The sequence below is a fragment of the Myotis lucifugus genome, unplaced genomic scaffold (assembly GCF_000147115.1).
Source record: "Myotis lucifugus unplaced genomic scaffold, Myoluc2.0 scaffold_19, whole genome shotgun sequence".
Classification (NCBI taxonomy): Eukaryota; Metazoa; Chordata; class Mammalia; order Chiroptera; family Vespertilionidae; genus Myotis; species Myotis lucifugus.
In genome coordinates, this window is record NW_005871067.1 from 10,456,687 (window position 1) to 10,473,906 (window position 17,220).

Sequence of the window (17,220 nt, forward strand, 5' to 3'; positions counted from 1 at the left end):
CTGCTTCTCTGTCTCTGGATCTGTTTTTGTTCATCAGTTTATGTTGTTCATTATATTCCACAAATGAGTGAGATCATGTGATATTTATCTTTCTCAGACTGGCTTATTTTTCTTAGCATAATGCTCTCCAGTTCCATCCATGCTGTTGCAAATGGTAAAAATTCCTTCTTTTTTACCGCAGCGTAGTCTTCCATTGTGTAGATGTACCAGTTTTTTAATCCACTCATCTGCTGATGGGCATTTAGGCTGTTTCCAGATCTTAGCTATGGTGAATTGTGCTGCTATGAACATAGGGGTGCATATATCCTTTCTGATTGGTGTTTTTGTTTTCTTGGGATATATTCCAGAAGTGGGATCACTGGGTCAAATGGGAGTTCCATTTTTAGTTTTTTGAGGAAAGTTCATACTGTCTTACACAGTGCTTGCACCAGTCTGCATTCCCAACAGCAGTGCAAGAAGGTTCCTTTTTCTTCGCATCCTTGCCAGCACTGGTCATTTGTTAATTTGTTGATGATAACTATTCTGACAGGTGTGAGATGGTACCGCATTGTCATTTTGATTTGCATCTCTCAGATTATTAGTGACCTTGAGCATGTTTTCATATGTCTCTTGGCAGTCCTTATGTACTCTTTTGAAAAATATCTATTTAAGTCTGTTGCCCATTTTTTTATTGGGTTGTTTATCTTCCTTTTGTCAAGTTGTATGAGTTCCCCGTAAATGTTGGAGATTAAACCTTTATTGGAGATAACATTGGCAAATATGTTCTCCCAAGCAATGGGCTTTCTTGTTGTTTTGTTGATGGTTTCTTTCACTGTGCAGAAGCTTTTTATTTTGATGTAGTCCCATTTCTTTCTTTATTTTTTTAATATAAAAGTACAGATTTAATCATATTTAGTTTAAAAAATGGAACATATCTTACATAAGGGTTTTCTAAGTTAGAAATGTTATACATATCTGGCACTACAGCAGATACACAACTCTTCCACAGTTCATAGAAGAGTAGATGGACAATTTTGATAAAGGATTGAGGAACAATTGAAAAACAGTTTACAAATAAGGAGGGAGAAAATGCTTCAAGAGGCTCGGTCCTCAGAAATTGTCCTGGAATGCAGTTTCATTTGTATCAATGTCATGTTCCTTTTTCAATTTCTTGAACTCTACCACTTGGAAGATGTGCTCAAGGATATGTTTGGCATCTTGTTGGTCCTTTGGTAGTTTATTGGTTACTCCAAGAATGTCACCACATTTCCTGACACAGAATTCCAGATCTTCTTCAGTACACTTATTGGTAATCTGAGCAAGCTGTGACTTCTCAGAGGAGAATGTCTCATCCAGGTCAAACAGCTCCAGTGGAGGAGGTGGAAATTCCCTGAAACTGGGAGGGAAAACCGCTGGCTGACCGGCAGCGGTGTCTCAAACTGAGGTTGGATGGGCTGGAGAGGTTCATGTTTCACATTGAGCTGTTCATAGCCTTGATGACCTTGGAGAGGGATGTGACATCCAGCTGGTAAATGGACAGGTCAAAGAGGGTGGTGAAGTCCCGTGGGTTCTCATCACCCTCTTGGAGACAAACTCAAAGCATCTCTGACAGGGTGGCTGTGTCGGGCAGCATCATGTAGTCAGAAATCTCTGGATCCTCAGCATCAATCTGGTTTAGATGAATGTCTTCTGTTGTAAGCCATTGGAAAACAACATCCATGATTTTGCTATTTTCTTCTTTATCCAAATATTGGTCACTAAACATGTGACATGAGCCAAGCACTGCCAGCTTCCCACCTTGATTCTTGGAGTGATAGAAAGCCAGAATGGGTCTGTTCAGTGGAAAACAGACAGAACCCGTGGACAGAACAGCAACTGCTGGTTTCATGACACTCAGTGTGGCACCAAAAGGATATACAAAGGTGAGAACCTAGGCATTGTTTACACTGCTCTCCTCATCAATGATTCCAGGCACAGCTTTCCCTGCAGCTCGGCTGATCTCCCTATTCAAGACTCCATTGGAAACTAGAGTTTTTTTAGGATGGAAATACTTATAATATCCATTTCTAACCACAGCATCATTATTAACCATGATTCCATATTCTCCCAGGAGAAAGTTAATATTGGTGTCAAATCTGGATTCCCCACCCCCTCCTAGCATTGCAAGGATATCTCCAATGCCGTCAATGTATTTCATCAGGACCTCAAACTCAGCTGCAGTAAATTTTTCCCTTGGCCCAGCTGTAATCCACAGTTTCACACCAATTATATTCTCAGATGTGATTTCATCTTTTAAGCTCTGAATCTTCCAATTGCTCTGAAGTCTCTTCTGTATCGATTTATAGCCATTGTTGGTGATAAATACTTCCTTTTTGTATGCATTGAAAAGAATGGTGCTCCGAAGCTCTTTCTCCATGGTTACCTGAGGACTAGTGACCACCATCTTCACCTGATGCCGCCCAGCATCCCAATGCCAGGTATCCAAGGCCTCTTAGCAATGTCGGACTCTTTATTTTCTCTTTAGTTTCCATTGCCCTAGGAGATGTATCAGTGAAGATATTGCTTCGGCATATATCTGAGATTTTGCTGCCTTTGGATTCCTCTAATATTTTTATGGTTTCCCATCTTATGTTTAAATCCTTTACCCATTTTGAGTTTATTTTTGTGTATGGTGTAAGTTGATGGTCTACTTTCATTTTTTTTTTTGCATGTATCTGTCCAATTTTCCCAACACCATTTATTGAAGAGACTGTCTTGACTCCTTTATATACTCTTGTCTCCTTTGTCAAATATTAATTGAGCATAGTGGTTTGGGTTGACTTCTGGGTTCTCTATTCTATTCAGTTGGTCTATATGTCTGCACTTGTGCCAGTACCAGGCTGTTTTGAGAACAGTGGCTTTGTAATACAGCTTGATATCTGGTATTGAGATCCCACCTACTTTGTTCTTCTTTCTCAGGATTGCTGCAGCTATTTGAGGTCTATTTTAATTCCAGATTAATTTTTGGAGCATTCATTCTAGGTCTGTGAAATGTGCTGTTGGTATTTTAATGGGGACTGCATTGGATATATATATGACTTTAGGTAGTATGGACATTTTAATGATGTTGATTCTACCAATCCATGAACACGGTATTTTCTTCCATCTGTTTATGTCTTCCTCTATCTCTTTTTTCAGCGTCCTGTAGATTTCCAGGTACAGGTATTTGACCTCCTTAGTTAAGTTCCTTCCTAGATATCTTTTTTTTTTGGTGTGATAGTAAGTGGGATTGCTTTTTAAATCCCTCTTCCTGTAAGTTCACTGTTGGTGTATATAAATGACAGAGATTTCTTGGCATTAATTTTGTATCCTGCTACATTGCCGAATTCATTTATTAATTCTAATTTTTTTTATTTATTGTCTAAAGTTTTACTTATGTGTCCTTTTTCTTTGATTGATCCCCCCCGCATAGCCATTCCCACCCTGGGAAAGCCCCTCACTGCCAAATGTCTGTGTCCACTGGTTATACTTATATGCATGCACACAAGTCTTTTTGTTGCTCTCTAACCCCCTTCCCCTGCCATTTGTCTTTGGATCTATTCTTGTTCATCAAATTATATTGATCATTATATCCCACATATGATTGAGGTCATGTGATATTTATCTTTCTCTGACTGGCTTATTTTGCTTATCATAATGCTCTCCAGGTCCATACATGCTTTTGCAAATGGTAAAAGTTTCTTCTTTTCTATACTGGCATAGTATTCTATTGTGTAGATATACCACAGTTTTTTAAAACACTCAACTGCTGATGGACACTAAGATTGTTTCCAAATCTTAGCTATTGTAAATTATGCTGCTATGAACATAGGGGTGCATATATCCTTTCTGATTGGTGTTTCTAGTTTCATGGGATATAGTCCTAGAAGTGGGATTACTGGGTCAAATGGGAGTTCCATTTACAACTTTTTGAGGAAACTTCATACTGTCTTCCACAGTGGCTGCACCGGTCTGCATTCCCACCAGCAGTGCAGGAGGTTTCCTTTTTCTCCACATTCTTGCCAGCACTTGTCATTTTTTGATTTGTTAATAATAGCCATTCTGACAGGTGTGAGATGGTATCTCAATGTCATTTTGATTTGCATCTCTCAGATGATTAGTGACTTTGAGCATGTTTTCATATGTCTCTCAGCCTTTTGCATGTCCTCTTTCAAATGTCTATTTAGGTCCTTTGCCCATTTTTTGATTGGATCATTTATCTTCCTTTTGTTAAGTTGTATGAGTTCTCTGTAAATTTTGGAGATTAAACCCTTATGTGAAATAGCATTGGCAAATATGTTTTCCCATGCAGTGGGCTTTCTTGTTGTTTTGTTCATGGTTTCTTTTTGCTGTGCAGAAGCTTTTTATTTTGATGTAGTCACATTTGTTTATTTTCTCCTTAGTCTCCATTGCCCTAGAAGCTGTGTCGGTAAAGATATTGCTATGACATATGTCTGCTATTTTGCTGCCTATGGAATCGTGTAGGATTTTAATGGTTTCCTGTCTTACATTTAAGTCCTTTAACCATTTTGAGTTGGTTTTGTTGTGTGTGGGGGGGGGGGCGGGGGGGTGTATGGTGTAAGTTGTTGATCTAGTTTCATTTTTTGCATGTATCTGACCAAATTTCCCAGCACCTTTTATTGAAGAGACTGTCTTGACTCCATTGTATGCTCTTGCCTCCTTTGTCAAATATTAATTAAGCATAATGGCTTGGGTCAATATCTGGGTTCTCTGTTCTGTTCCATTGGTTTATATGTTTGTTCTTGTGCCAGTACCAGGCAGTTTTGAGAACCGTGGCTTGGTGATATAGTAGCTTGATATCTGGTATTGTGATCCCTCCACCTTTGTTCTTCTTTCTCAGGATTGCTGTGGCTATTCCGGGTCTTTTTTTTTTTATTCCAGATGAATTTTTGGAGAGTTTGTTCTAGATCTTTGAAATATGCCATTGGTATTTTAATGGGGAATGCATTGAATCTATAGATTGCTTTGGGTAGTAAGAACATTTTGATGATGTTTCTACTAAACCATGAACATGGTATGTTCTTTCATCTGTTTATGTCTTCCTCTATCTCTTTTTTCAATGTCCTGTATTTTTTTGAGTACAGCCTTTTACCTCCTTAGTGAAGTTTATTCCTAGGTATCTTAATTTTTTTTTGGTGCAATGGTAAATGGGATTCGTTTTTTTTTCTTTTCTCTTTCTGTGAATTTATTATCTATATATATAAAAGCCTAAGCGGCCATTATGACCAAATGTCCAGAACGACTAGTTGACCTGTTGCAATGATGCCCAGTGACCAGCAGGAGGCAGACACTCAACACAGGAGCTGCCCCTTGGTGTTAGTGCACTCCCACAGCCAACCTTCCGTGCCAGCCAACCTCCTGTTGTCCCTACCCACTGCGGCCGGCCAACCTCCCACGGTCCCTCCCCCGGGCTGGTCCCTCCCTCTGGCTAAGGCTCCAGGCACTGGAGAATCTGTCTCTGGGAATCCTGTAGGAGGAGAGTGATCCTGATGCTGATTAAGACAGAGTAGCATTTCGGAGGGTGTAGAAGGGGCAAGGCAGCAGCCTAATTGCAAAGACTTAAAGTACGCACCACTACCATCTTACCTCTGCCACTACACCATGTGTGCCACTCACCCTTCTGCCCCCATCATCCACTTTTACCTTGGCCAGCACCTTTCCAGACTGCCAACTACTGATTGACTAGCGTTCCTACGGTGGTGTGCTGCCATTGACCGAAGTCAGCTATCTATCATGCTTGGGGGCGGAGCCCCAAGAATATATGTGCTTCAGGTAGGAGAGATGACCTGTCTGTCTGTCAGCAACTTTTACCCAGGGAGAGTGAGGTGGCCCTAGCACAGGCCGTGAAGTAGAGCTGTATTTCCACCGCAGAGCATAGCTGGTGTTCAGGCCATTTTGGGGCACTCTTTTGTGGTCTTTGCTTGCCGTTACCTCAGTACATCTACACAACTAGATCTGGGCCTGCTTGCTAAACTCCTGTGGTCCCTCCCCACAGCCGGCAGGCCCCGATCACCTATGCTCCCATGCATGAATTTGTTATGGGTTGACTCAGTGAGATAGACCACCGACTCAGAATTTAAATTTAGGTGCCTTTATTAAGCCGGCCGGCTGACCACAGTCCCAGCACCCCGCTGAAGCAAAAGGCTGAACTGTGGTGTAGACTGCAAAAGTTACAGCATATTTATTTGCAAAAACTACAAAGTTACAAAGCCTTGTTTACGCAATTTGTTCCCGACACAGTATAGCATTATCACCTTCCTATCTATGTTTTCCTGGAACAGAGAGCACAGTATATTGAGGAGGGACCATGAGACCATATCTCAAGGCCTGACCTGATGTCAGTACCTTCCTATCTGTCTGTTCCAGGAACAGACAACACAGTGCGCCCCGATATGCAGCCCAGTACATTCCCTACTGGTCTTATTGGGAATCAAATCTTTGATTCAGCATCCTCCTCTAAGATTCTGGAGTATTGGGTGTATAAAACCATTAACTTTACAGCCTGTATTTTATTTTGTATGAAATTGAGGAGGCATCTGGCAATGCAGGGGCCAAATATGAGCCTTAGGAGGAGCAGAACGACTGGTCCTGCCAAGGAGGAGAGCAGGGTAGTTAGCCAGGGGGACCAGGAAAATAAATTCTCATACCAATTGCCTTCAGCCCTTCTAGCCTCTTCTCGGTCAGCCAGCCGTTTTCGCAGCTGGCTAAGGCTTTCCCTGATCACCCCCGAGTGGTTGGTGTAGAAACAGCAAGACTCCCCTAGGGCCAGACAGAGGCCTCCCTGCTTCAGGAAAAGCAGATCTAGGCCTCGTCTGTTTTGTAATACTACCTCTGCGAGTGAACCAAGGGAGTCCTCCAGTTGGCTAACATATTTTTCAAGAGAGCTTAAATCTTGATCTATCTGCCTACTTAACTCTTTATAATTCTGGTGGCCGGTTGTTAGGGCGGCTGTTCCGAAGGCCGTGGACCCTGCTAGTCCTATTCCCATAAGGAGGGGGACTAGGATGGGGGCCCTTCTAACCCTTCTGGGTTCAAGGTTTAAATGTTCTCGCCCCCTTCTCCCGAATAGTAATATACCTGTGGGAGGATATGAGTTAGAATGCATAGTCCAGGGTCCATCGGATTCTGGAGGACTGGAGAGAAGATGCAAGGGGTTATACCAGTTGTACATGCCCACCAAGTCCCCTCCGGAGCTACTAAGTAGGTGGGGGTCTCTCCTGTATAATTCTTTGGAAGTATGATAGATGAATTACATAGATCTGTATAGGTGGAACTGCTAACGGGGTAGTTCATAGGGTACACACAAGTCCCGGGGTTTAAGATGTCCCCAAGAGTAAGTCCTTGGTGTTTGTGTCCCCACATACACAGTCCGTCTGGAAGACTTTCTGCCAAAAGGTTCCTGATGGCAGAAGCGTCCTTCCCGAGCTGGGCCCCTGACCCTATCCCAATATAATAAGGGGGTTCAGGGTTGAGGCACAGCCAGCAATCCGAGGTCAGGTTTGGGGAGGTGCGATTTAGGAAAGAAAACATTAAGTCCAAGGTTCCCAGCAGCTTCCGGTTTGGTTTTCCTGCGCCTGTATCCAAAAGCTGTTGTAGGTCCCCAAGGGCTGGTGAGGTCGTGGCTGCAGGTGGAGTAGGGCTGGGCTCCCAGAGCTTTGTGACCCAGGGGAACCAGGAAGTTTAGCTGGGGCTGGGTGCTGTGGCTGACTCGGCCTCTCTGGCTTGTCTAGGGGACGCAAGGGGCCAATCGGGTTGAACCACCGGGGAAGAGTCCGGCGTTGAATGGTGAAGAGCTGGCCAGGGTCTCGGCCGCTTACATAGAGTCTTAGTCCCCAGGTCTTTCCCCCTTCCCATTGGTCAGTCCACCAGGCGAGAGGCATGAGAGGACGGGGTTACAATTTCCTATCGTGCAGTTCTTCTTCGGGGCCCCAGGTCAAACCTCTCTTCAACGGGTCTCCGGTCTTCTGGACCCGCCATCCCTCGACGCTGTCGTTCGTTTTCTTAACCTGCGTACGATGTATACAGTGCCTCTTTCCTGCGACTTTGATGTGGTTGGAGTGCTCAGCACCACCTGGTAGGGTCCATCCCATCTAGGTTCCAGGCTGCCAGGGTCGTGATGCTTCACCCAAACGAGATCTCCCGGAGAGAAGGCAGGCTGTGTTGGACTGGATCTCAGCACGTCCTCCTCCTGTATGGCTCTCACCACCTGTTGTGCTGACATGGCGCTGCTCTGCAAAGCCTGTAAGGACTTAAGCAAATTTTGGGTAGAGAGACGGGCGACTTCCTCCTCCCTCAACCTGGGCACCAATGGCAGCGGTTGCCCAAACATTATCTTAAAAAGGAGTTAGCCCTTGGATGTATGGGGTGCACCTAGCTCTGAGGAGAGCAAAAGGAAGGAGACTTACCCAGTTTTCGCCAGTCTCTAATTTTAACTTAGTTAATGTTTCCTTTAAGATCCAATTTATCCTCTCTACCTGTCCAGAACTCTGTGGTCTATAAACACAATGCAATTTTCAAGTAACTCTTAGGGCCTTAACTATGGATTGTAACTTTGGTGATAAACGCCAGGCCATCGTCCGACCCATGTATAGTGGCAGGCTAAACCGGGGGACAATTTCAGTGAGGAGTTTTCTAACTACTACCTGTGCTTTCTCTGCCTTGGTTGGGTATGCCTCAGGCCAGCCAGAGAAGGTATCAATGAAAACCAGCAGGTACCTATACCCTCCTTGTCCTCCTGGTATCTCGGTGAAGTCCACTTCCCAGTGTTCTCCGGGGTTCTGACCTCGGAATCGCTGTCCCGGCACGGCCACAACAGGGGGCCCTTGATTCACCCGGGCACACACTTGGCACCTTCTAGCCAACTCTTGAGATATTTTTTGGAGCCCTGGGATGTAAAATTCTCTTCCCAGTAGTTCTGATAGCTTCATTCCCCCAGGTGGGTGCTCTGGTGGGTCTGGGAAGCGATGGTCCGCCCCAGAGCTTCTGGCATCATAGGCCTCCCATCTGGCAGAATTAGCCATCCAGCCTCTCCTTCCCGGGCCCTTAGTTTCTCAGCTAGCCTCTGCTCCTCTGGCAGACGAGTAGGCTTCTCTGGGAGCCTTTGTGCTGGCAGGGCTACGAGAACTTCTAGGGGCCCTACAGGTCTTTTAGTCAATTCCTTGGCCCCTATATGGCTGCCAGGTGGTTAAGTACCTCAGGAGCTTTTTCCTTTCCTTCTGAGGTCAGGAGACTTCTTTAAGGTGGCTCCCGTGTCCTCCTGTAAGGGCAGTGTGAGGAGATATATCCCTGTAGTCCCTGGGTAAGTCTGGCAGGGCCAGTGCCTGGGCGCTTACCAGGGCTTCTTAGATCTCCCCTGGCTCCTCCTCATGTGCCCCCCGCTACCGGGTACCTTCCTCTACAAAGCTGCTCCCGTCGTCCGTGTAGAGGGTCTCATCCGGATTCTGCAGGGCTGGTCCACAAGGTCCTCATGGAGGGAAGTGAAGGTAGTCAGTGTCTCCTCGCAGTCAGGCAAAGGGGCCTCTGCCTTCTCATCAGGGAGGAGTGTGGCAGGGTTCAAGGCAGCTGTTTTCAGGAAGCTGAAATGTTTACTCTTTTTCCCTTTCCCTACCAGAGGGCCTGAGTGAGTGCTATGAGTTCCACAAGGAAGTCCACCTTTTGGCCCCCCACTGTCAGGGTTATCCTGGGCTCTCGGGGGCCAGCTGAGCCCCAACAACCCCAATCCACCTCCTCCACCAGCATGGGAGGGAGTCGGTTCCCCCGCACATTCAGGGCACTCCCTTTTCCAATGTCCTTCCTTTCTGCAAAATGCACATTGATTTTTCCCAAGCCTGGATTGGACTCCTTTTCTTCCGCGAGGCTTTTCTTTGCCCTTGTTGTCTCTCCGGCCCCTTGGGCCATTTTCCTCGCTTAGGGCCAGGAGGACCTTGGCCATCCAGGTGTTTAAACCTGCCATTGGGTCCTTCAGATTGTCAAAAACCTTCTGGGCCACCTCAACCAACTTAGAGATTGATTTCCCCTCAAAGCCTTCTAACTTCTGTCATTTTTTCCTAATATTTGGGGCCGACTTGGAAACAAATGCAACATTGACAGCCCTCCGACTTTCCAGGGCATCAGGGTTAGGCCCCTGGACTGTCTCTGTCACCTTAGAGAGGTTTGTAGGTCTCCAAGCAGCAGCTCAGATGCCCCCTAATAGAGTCTGGCGATACCGATCGAGAGCCTCCTTTCCCCTCTCACTATTGGGGTTCCAGTTGGGTTGCCTGGAGGGAAACACTTTTATTTGTTCTTTCAGAATGGACTAAAGGAGCTTTATTTCCCTACAGGGTCTTATATGTCACAGGACCTCACAGGGTCTGTAATTCCTGTAACAGAGGGCTAGTATTGACCACTTTATTAACCCCCTCTGTTCTAGACAGGCCTTCCCCAGTTTCCTACAGTTGAGGTTTTTGTGCCACCCCTGACATGGGCATGGTCACACAGGCCTGTAAGACAGTATACAGGTTGCTAACTGTCAACTGTCTCTCAATAGAGACCAAAATTTAATGGGTATTCTTCTTTGCCCACCTGGGCAACTGCCCTCTTGGCAGCTAGACACCCTTTACTTTTTGGGTTCATTCCACATAGCCTTTTTCCAGGACAGTTTACACATAGGCCAGTTCTTCTTTCTAGCCACAAATCCAGTTTGTCCAATTTCCTTAAAATGTATTCTGGCACAGGAGAAAGTTGTTTTGCTGTACATAGGTAGCTTAATCCCTATACAACTGGGCTTGGACCTCTGCCTAGCAAATTGCAGTCTGTAAGTTCAATATGCAGCCTCCGGTCCTCCTAACCCAACGAGGTTTCGGCTAGTCTCTGAGTCAGACTTCTCCTCTCTTGGAGATTTTCAAAGTCCTGATGGCTCCCAGGTCCAGGGAGAGTGCCCTTTTCTTAACTCTGTTTATAGTTACAGGGTCCTGCTTTCCTTGTCTTCCCACCAGTCCCCTTTATGGCAGAGCAGCGACCAGGCCTCTTTGAAGGGAGTGTACTGGAAGGGGATATCAGCCCCTCCTCTTCCAGCAGCAACAGGTACTAAACCCTTTCAGTACATTTGCAAGCAGGGAGCTTTTACTAACTCTATCTGCATCTTTTATAGATCTCAGCCTTATGGCTTAACTGCTGTAGCCTGCAAGCCAAAGGCCCAAGTACTGGGCAGCAGCAGGGCAGCTCTAATGTCAGGTCTATTTTCTCACTGCTGCTGCTGCTGCTGCTGCTGCTGCTTCTTTTTTAGGGCCACTGAAGGCAGCTCAGGCATCCAGCCCCCCTTCTTTGATCATTCACTCCCTAATCTGGTCTGGAGCTGGGAATAGCGCCTCAGTCTGCCTTGCTTCCCCAGAGGGCTGCCTGTCTAGCCCCAGATCTAGAAGGCCGGCCTGCCATAGTGGCAACATAGGAACTGCAGGACTGGCGGATGTCGCAAGGTCCTGCAGGTTCTCCCCCCACCCCTCCCCATACGCTGTCCCTGTCTAGTATGGGACGGACTAAAGGGGTTGAAGGACGACAAAGCCCCTCCCGTCGGTGGGTGCGGAGGGAAGACAATTGGCATCCGGGGAGGCAGGGGCTCCGGGTCAAGAGCTGGTGGTGTGGCCTGGGCCTGAGGCCCGGGCTCACCCGAATCCGGCGCCAGGGGACCATAGAGGGTGGCCGGCTAATGGGTTCTTCCTGCTCTCCCTGAAGGACCGGGGGAGCCTTTCCCTTCTGGGGCCCGGCCAAAAGAATTGTCTGTCTCTGTCCCAATTTTCCCTTGGGAGGCAAGCCCTCATTTACCGGGGTTTCTTGGACAATATGTCAACCTAAACTTGAATATAAGGAATTTTTAGGATGCCCTGGGTGGCTGTCTATGACGTAATGGACCCGGTAGGCAGTGGTCAGATCAAAAGACCCTGCATCCGGCCACCCCTCCTGGAAAGTGGGCCACTCTTATTCACAGAATCGCTGTAAATCAAAAGCATTAACATTATAACCTTTAAATCTACCCTAGAACTTCAGTTTAATGCAGTAAATTACAAACTAGGTAAGAGCAGCTGATAGACAGAAATCTTTATTAACTAAGTGGGCTAATTCTCCTTAACAATGAGCAAAAGACTGAGAAAAATAATTCTCGCAGCTGCCGAGACTATTTGCAGACTGCTAAGGGGCCAGCCCAAACGTTCAGCCAAGCGTATCATCAGAAAGCAGAATAAATCAAAGTAGCTCTTACTTCACACAGACCAGTAATGATTTACACTTTTTTCCTCCTTCTCTGTAGTAAATTGGCTAGTCCCACATAAACAAACTTTGTCCCAACCCCATGATGATCAGTGGCGAGAGACAGACAAGGGAGGGGGTGACCTGTTTTCACAGATCCTCACTCAGATGCCCACCTGGCCGCGTCCCTTGGGAGCTTAGATTCGTCGTAGCTAAGGTGCACCCGTATAAACCCCAGGCCTGGTCACCTCCACATGGGGGTGAGTCACCGTTATGCCATATGACGAATCACGGAACCGCAGGTTGGGGCCCACTCGGACTCCGTAACCGAAGTCGTGGAGCCACATAAAGGAGAGGAGAGGGCAGGCCCCCTCCCTCCACACTCACACACTTTCACCAGACATTCACTCAGAGTTTAAACAATCCACCCAATTCCTACCAATTTCCTAATTCCTGAGGGAGCTCTAGAGCTTCCCGGGAGGTGATCAAGCTCCCCTTCCACTCACCCGGAGTGGGTCTGACTGATCGGGGGTCGACGAAGTTGACTGACCCTATCCCATTTGACAAAGACAAAGACAACAAAGAACAAAGACAAAATAAATCAGCCAAATGCAACCTAAGGTTGCCCGGAACCTGCAGCTTGCTCCTTGAAGTCCTGAAAATTTTCAAAAAACATTGCAGCAGGGTGTACACAGAAGCAGACAACTTTTTAACAATAAACAGCAAGACAAACAAATACCAGACAGACAAACCCAGTGCAGCCTACAGCCGCACGAACCAGGGACCCCGGCCACCGTCGTGGCCGTGGGTCAGGACCAGAAGTACCACTGCGTCCAGCCCTCCATATAGGTCCTTCCGTGGGACGTCCTGTTTAACGACCGGTCCTTACCTCTCTCGAGAGTCCAGGTGGTTCGGTTTCCGAATTGAAAGTTTTTGGGTGGACTGGAGGCCTCCTTGGTAGTCGTTCTCCACAGGTGTGGGGTATCTCGCTGAGTGCCCGGCAACAAGTGGGGGAGAGCCTCCTGCCCTAAACAAGGGGTCCCTCTCCTCCCTGCCGGGAATCTCGCTGTGGGCCTCCAAATGTTATGGGTTGACTCAGTGAGATAGACCACCGACTCAGAATTTAAATTTAGGTGCCTTTATTAAGCCGGCCGGCTGACCACAGTCCCAGCACCCCACTGAAGCAAAAGGCTGAACTATGGTGTAGACTGCAAAAGTTACAGCATATTTATTTGCAAAAACTACAAAGTTACAAAGCCTTGTTTACGCAATTTGTTCCCGACACAGTATAGCATTATCACCTTCCTATCTATGTTTTCCTGGAACAGAGAGCACAGTATATTGAGGAGGGACCATGAGACCATATCTCAAGGCCTGACCTGATGTCAGTACCTTCCTATCTGTCTGTTCCAGGAACAGACAGCACAGTGCACCCCGATATGCAGCCCAGTACAAATTTGTGCACCAGGTCTCTAGCTGGTTTATAAAAAGGCCATAGATTTCTGGGTGTTAATTTTGTATCCTGCTATATTGCCAAATTTATTTATTAGGTCTAGTAGTTTTTTTGATGGAGTCTTTGGGATTATCTATGTATAGTATCATGTCATATGCAAATAAGGACAGTTTTACTTCTTCTTTTCCAATTTTGATGCCTTTTATTTTTTTTCTGGTCTGATCGATTTGGCTAGCATTTCCAGTACTATATCGAACAGGTGTGGTGAAAGTGGGCATCCCTGTCTTGTTCCTGTTCTTAGGGAAAATGAGTTTACTTTTCACCCATTGAGTATCATGCTGGCGGTAGGTTTGTCATTGCTGTTTGCTCCACCCTGATGATTCCCAAAGATTCCCACCCCACCCAATTTACAACCCCACCCAAGCTGTGCACATCGGCTTTTGCATATGAATGGCCTGTCCTTTCTCTGCCTAAAACCTGTCAAACTTCAGCTGGGTCAGAGAGCACTACAGCTTCCAAAAGATGGCCCAAGGCCTGGCAGCAGCAGCCTGCCTTGCTTCACAGCTGGGTCTCGTCTGGGTACTTCCAAACCCCATACAAAAAGGAGGAATCTGCAGATGTCTCTGTAGCTCCTGCTGGGTGGCCTCAGACAGTGGCTGATCTTGCACCTCCTTGGAGATCCAAGAGCCAGGGTACCCAGTGGTCAGAGTGAGACCATACTGGATTATACTGGATTATAACTCTTTACTTCCATAAGAGACACACTCAAGGATCAGACACAGTGAGCACCAAAGCCCCACTGAAGCAAGTTCTGCCCCATAAAGGTATCTCCTGCACAACAGATCTTCCAGTGTAGACACTGCTGGTCATCACAGCCAATTGGCCTGGAGGTCAAATCCTCCCAGTGATACCAACAGCAATAAAGGCTTAACTACAACAAGACTGTGCACACAGCCCACAAAGGGGTGCACCAAGAGTGTCCACCTCAGGTGATTGGGGAGACTGAGCCACTGGGTCTTTTAGGACACCTACCACACAAAACCACTCTATCAACTCAAGGAGACTTAGCAGCTACCCAGTACATAGAAACAAACACAAGGAAGCAGCCAAAATGTGGAGACAAAGAAACAAGTCACAAATGAAAGAAATGGATGAAAGCAAACTACTGAATATAGAGTTCAAAACCACAGTTATAAGGTTACTCAAGAATCTTCTAGAAACCTCTGAGAAATTTAGTGAGACCCTCAAGGATATGAAAAAGGACCAATCAGAAATTAGGCATATACTGACTGTAATAAAGAATAATATACAGAGATCCAATAGCAGACAAGAGGATCCCAAGAATGAAGTCAAATATTTGAAATACGAAGAAGCAAAAAACACCCAACCAGAAAAGAAAAAAGAAAAAAGAGTCCAAAAATATGAAGATAATGTAAGGAGCCTCTAGGACAACTTCAAGCATACCAAAATCTGAATTATGAGGGTGCCAGAAGAAGAGAGAGAGCAAGATATTGAAAACCTATTTGAAGAAATAATGACAGGAAACTTCCCCTACCTGATGAAAGAAATAGACTTACAAGTCCAGGAAGCACAGAGAACCCCAAACAAGAGGAATCTAAAGAGGACCACACCAAGACACATCATAATTAAAATGCCAAGGGCAAAAGACAGAGATAATCTTAAAAGCAGCAAGAGCAAAACAGTTAGTTACCTACAAGGGTGCCCATACAACTGTCAGCTGATTTCTCAACAGAAACTATGAAGGCCAGAAGGGAGTGGCAAGAAATAAACAAAGTGATGAATACCAAGAACCTACAACCAAGATTACTCTACCCAGCAAAGCTATCATTTAGAATTGAAGGTCAGATAAAGAGCTTAACAGACAAGAAAAAGCTAAAGGAGTTCATCACCACCAAACCAGTATTATATGAAATGCTGAAGGGTATTTTCTAAGAAGAGGAAAAAGAAGAAAAAGGTAAAGATAAAAAACTATGAACAACAAAGTGACAACAAATACATATCTATAAATAAGTGAGCCTAAAAATCAAATGAATAAAAAACCTGATGAATAGAACAGACTGGTGAATGTAATAGAATAAGGGGCATGGAAAGGGAGCAGACTGACAATGCTTGGGGTGGGGGAAGGGGTTGCAGGGGGTGTGGGAAGAGATTGGACAAAGAGCTTACACCTATGGACGAGGTCAGTGGGGGAAGGGGGAAGGCCTGGAGTGGGGTGGGAACCAGATGGAGGGGAGCTATGGGAAGGAAAAAAGGAACATCTGTAGTAATCTGAAAAATAAAGATTTAAAATAAAAAAATAAATTAAAAAACAAACAAACAAAAAACATACAAATACCAAATACTCAGTAAAGAGGGTAGGGGCAGATTCTGTAGAGGCCAAGCTTATATACAGAAAGTAAGGTTAAGGAATTGAATGAATATGGGGAGGACCTCAGTTCAGTGTAGAGGAATTAAAAAGAGAATGAATGGATAAGAAGAAAGAGAAAGAGAAGAAAAAATAATAAACATTTTAAAAAATTAATTAAAAATAGAATAAAGTAAAAAATTAGAACAATGAAAAATAATGTAAAAATAAATAGAAAATAAACAAATGAAAAAAGAAAAATAAATAAAAAAGAGATAACAAAATAATCCTATCTAATAATAGACAAACATGGTAATTGACCATACCTTCGCTACGCCTTCCATTGGCTAATCAGCGAGATATGCAAATTAACTGCCAACAAATATGGCGGTTAATTTGCATATGTAGGCGTGAAGCGGCAGAGCGAAGATTGCAGGCGGCTCCGGCCAGAGCAGCGAAGGCTCTGAAGGCGGCTCCGGCCGGAGCAGCGAAGGCTTTGAAGGTGGCTCGGGCTAGAGCAGCGAAGACTGAAGGTGGCTCTGGCCGGAGCTAAGACCTGGGTCCTGGGTGCTGGAGGAAAACCGGTGCCAGCAGCCAGGGGAATGGAAGGCCTATTGCAAGAATCTTTTTGTGCAACAGGCCTCTAGTAATAAAATAAAATAAAATAAAAATGAAAAAGTGAAGTGCTGTTTCTTTCTGCTGAGTTTTAATTCCCCATGAGGGCTAGTTTAAGATCCCACTCTTCTGTACTGTCTGCTGCTTCTCAGTTTCCTGTTGCTGGTACTGAATGGCCTCTCTTTAGGGCTCTCAGGGACTATTCATATATATATATATATATATATATATATATATATATATATGAATATATATATTTTTGTATCCTTTGTTCCACTCAGAATGTAGTCTGGGTGTGGCTGTATTGGTTGCCTGGATACTGTAGGGTGGGGCTATCTCTTCAGGAGAAAATGGCTACCTAGGTCCAGCAGATCAGGTATGACTCAGTGCCAGACTGTGGCCACTTCTCCCCAACCCTCTCCTCTTCCCAGCCTCTCCCAAGACTCCACAAGTCCGCACCTCCACCTGCACCTCAGCCATGGGTGAGTGTTTGTATTTGAAAGGTCCTATGAACTAGGTTTAGCGAATAAAAGCAAAAACCAAAAAGAGG

General features: G+C 45.4%; 1 protein-coding gene and 1 pseudogene across 5 annotated transcripts in view; one reads left to right on the forward strand and one right to left on the reverse strand.

The window, feature by feature from the left end:
• TRPC4 (transient receptor potential cation channel subfamily C member 4) overlaps positions 1-17,220 on the forward strand; it is a 252,306-nt gene that overhangs the window by 86,064 nt on the left and 149,022 nt on the right. The window lies entirely within an intron of this gene.
• LOC102430586 lies at positions 958-2,401 on the reverse strand (annotated as a pseudogene).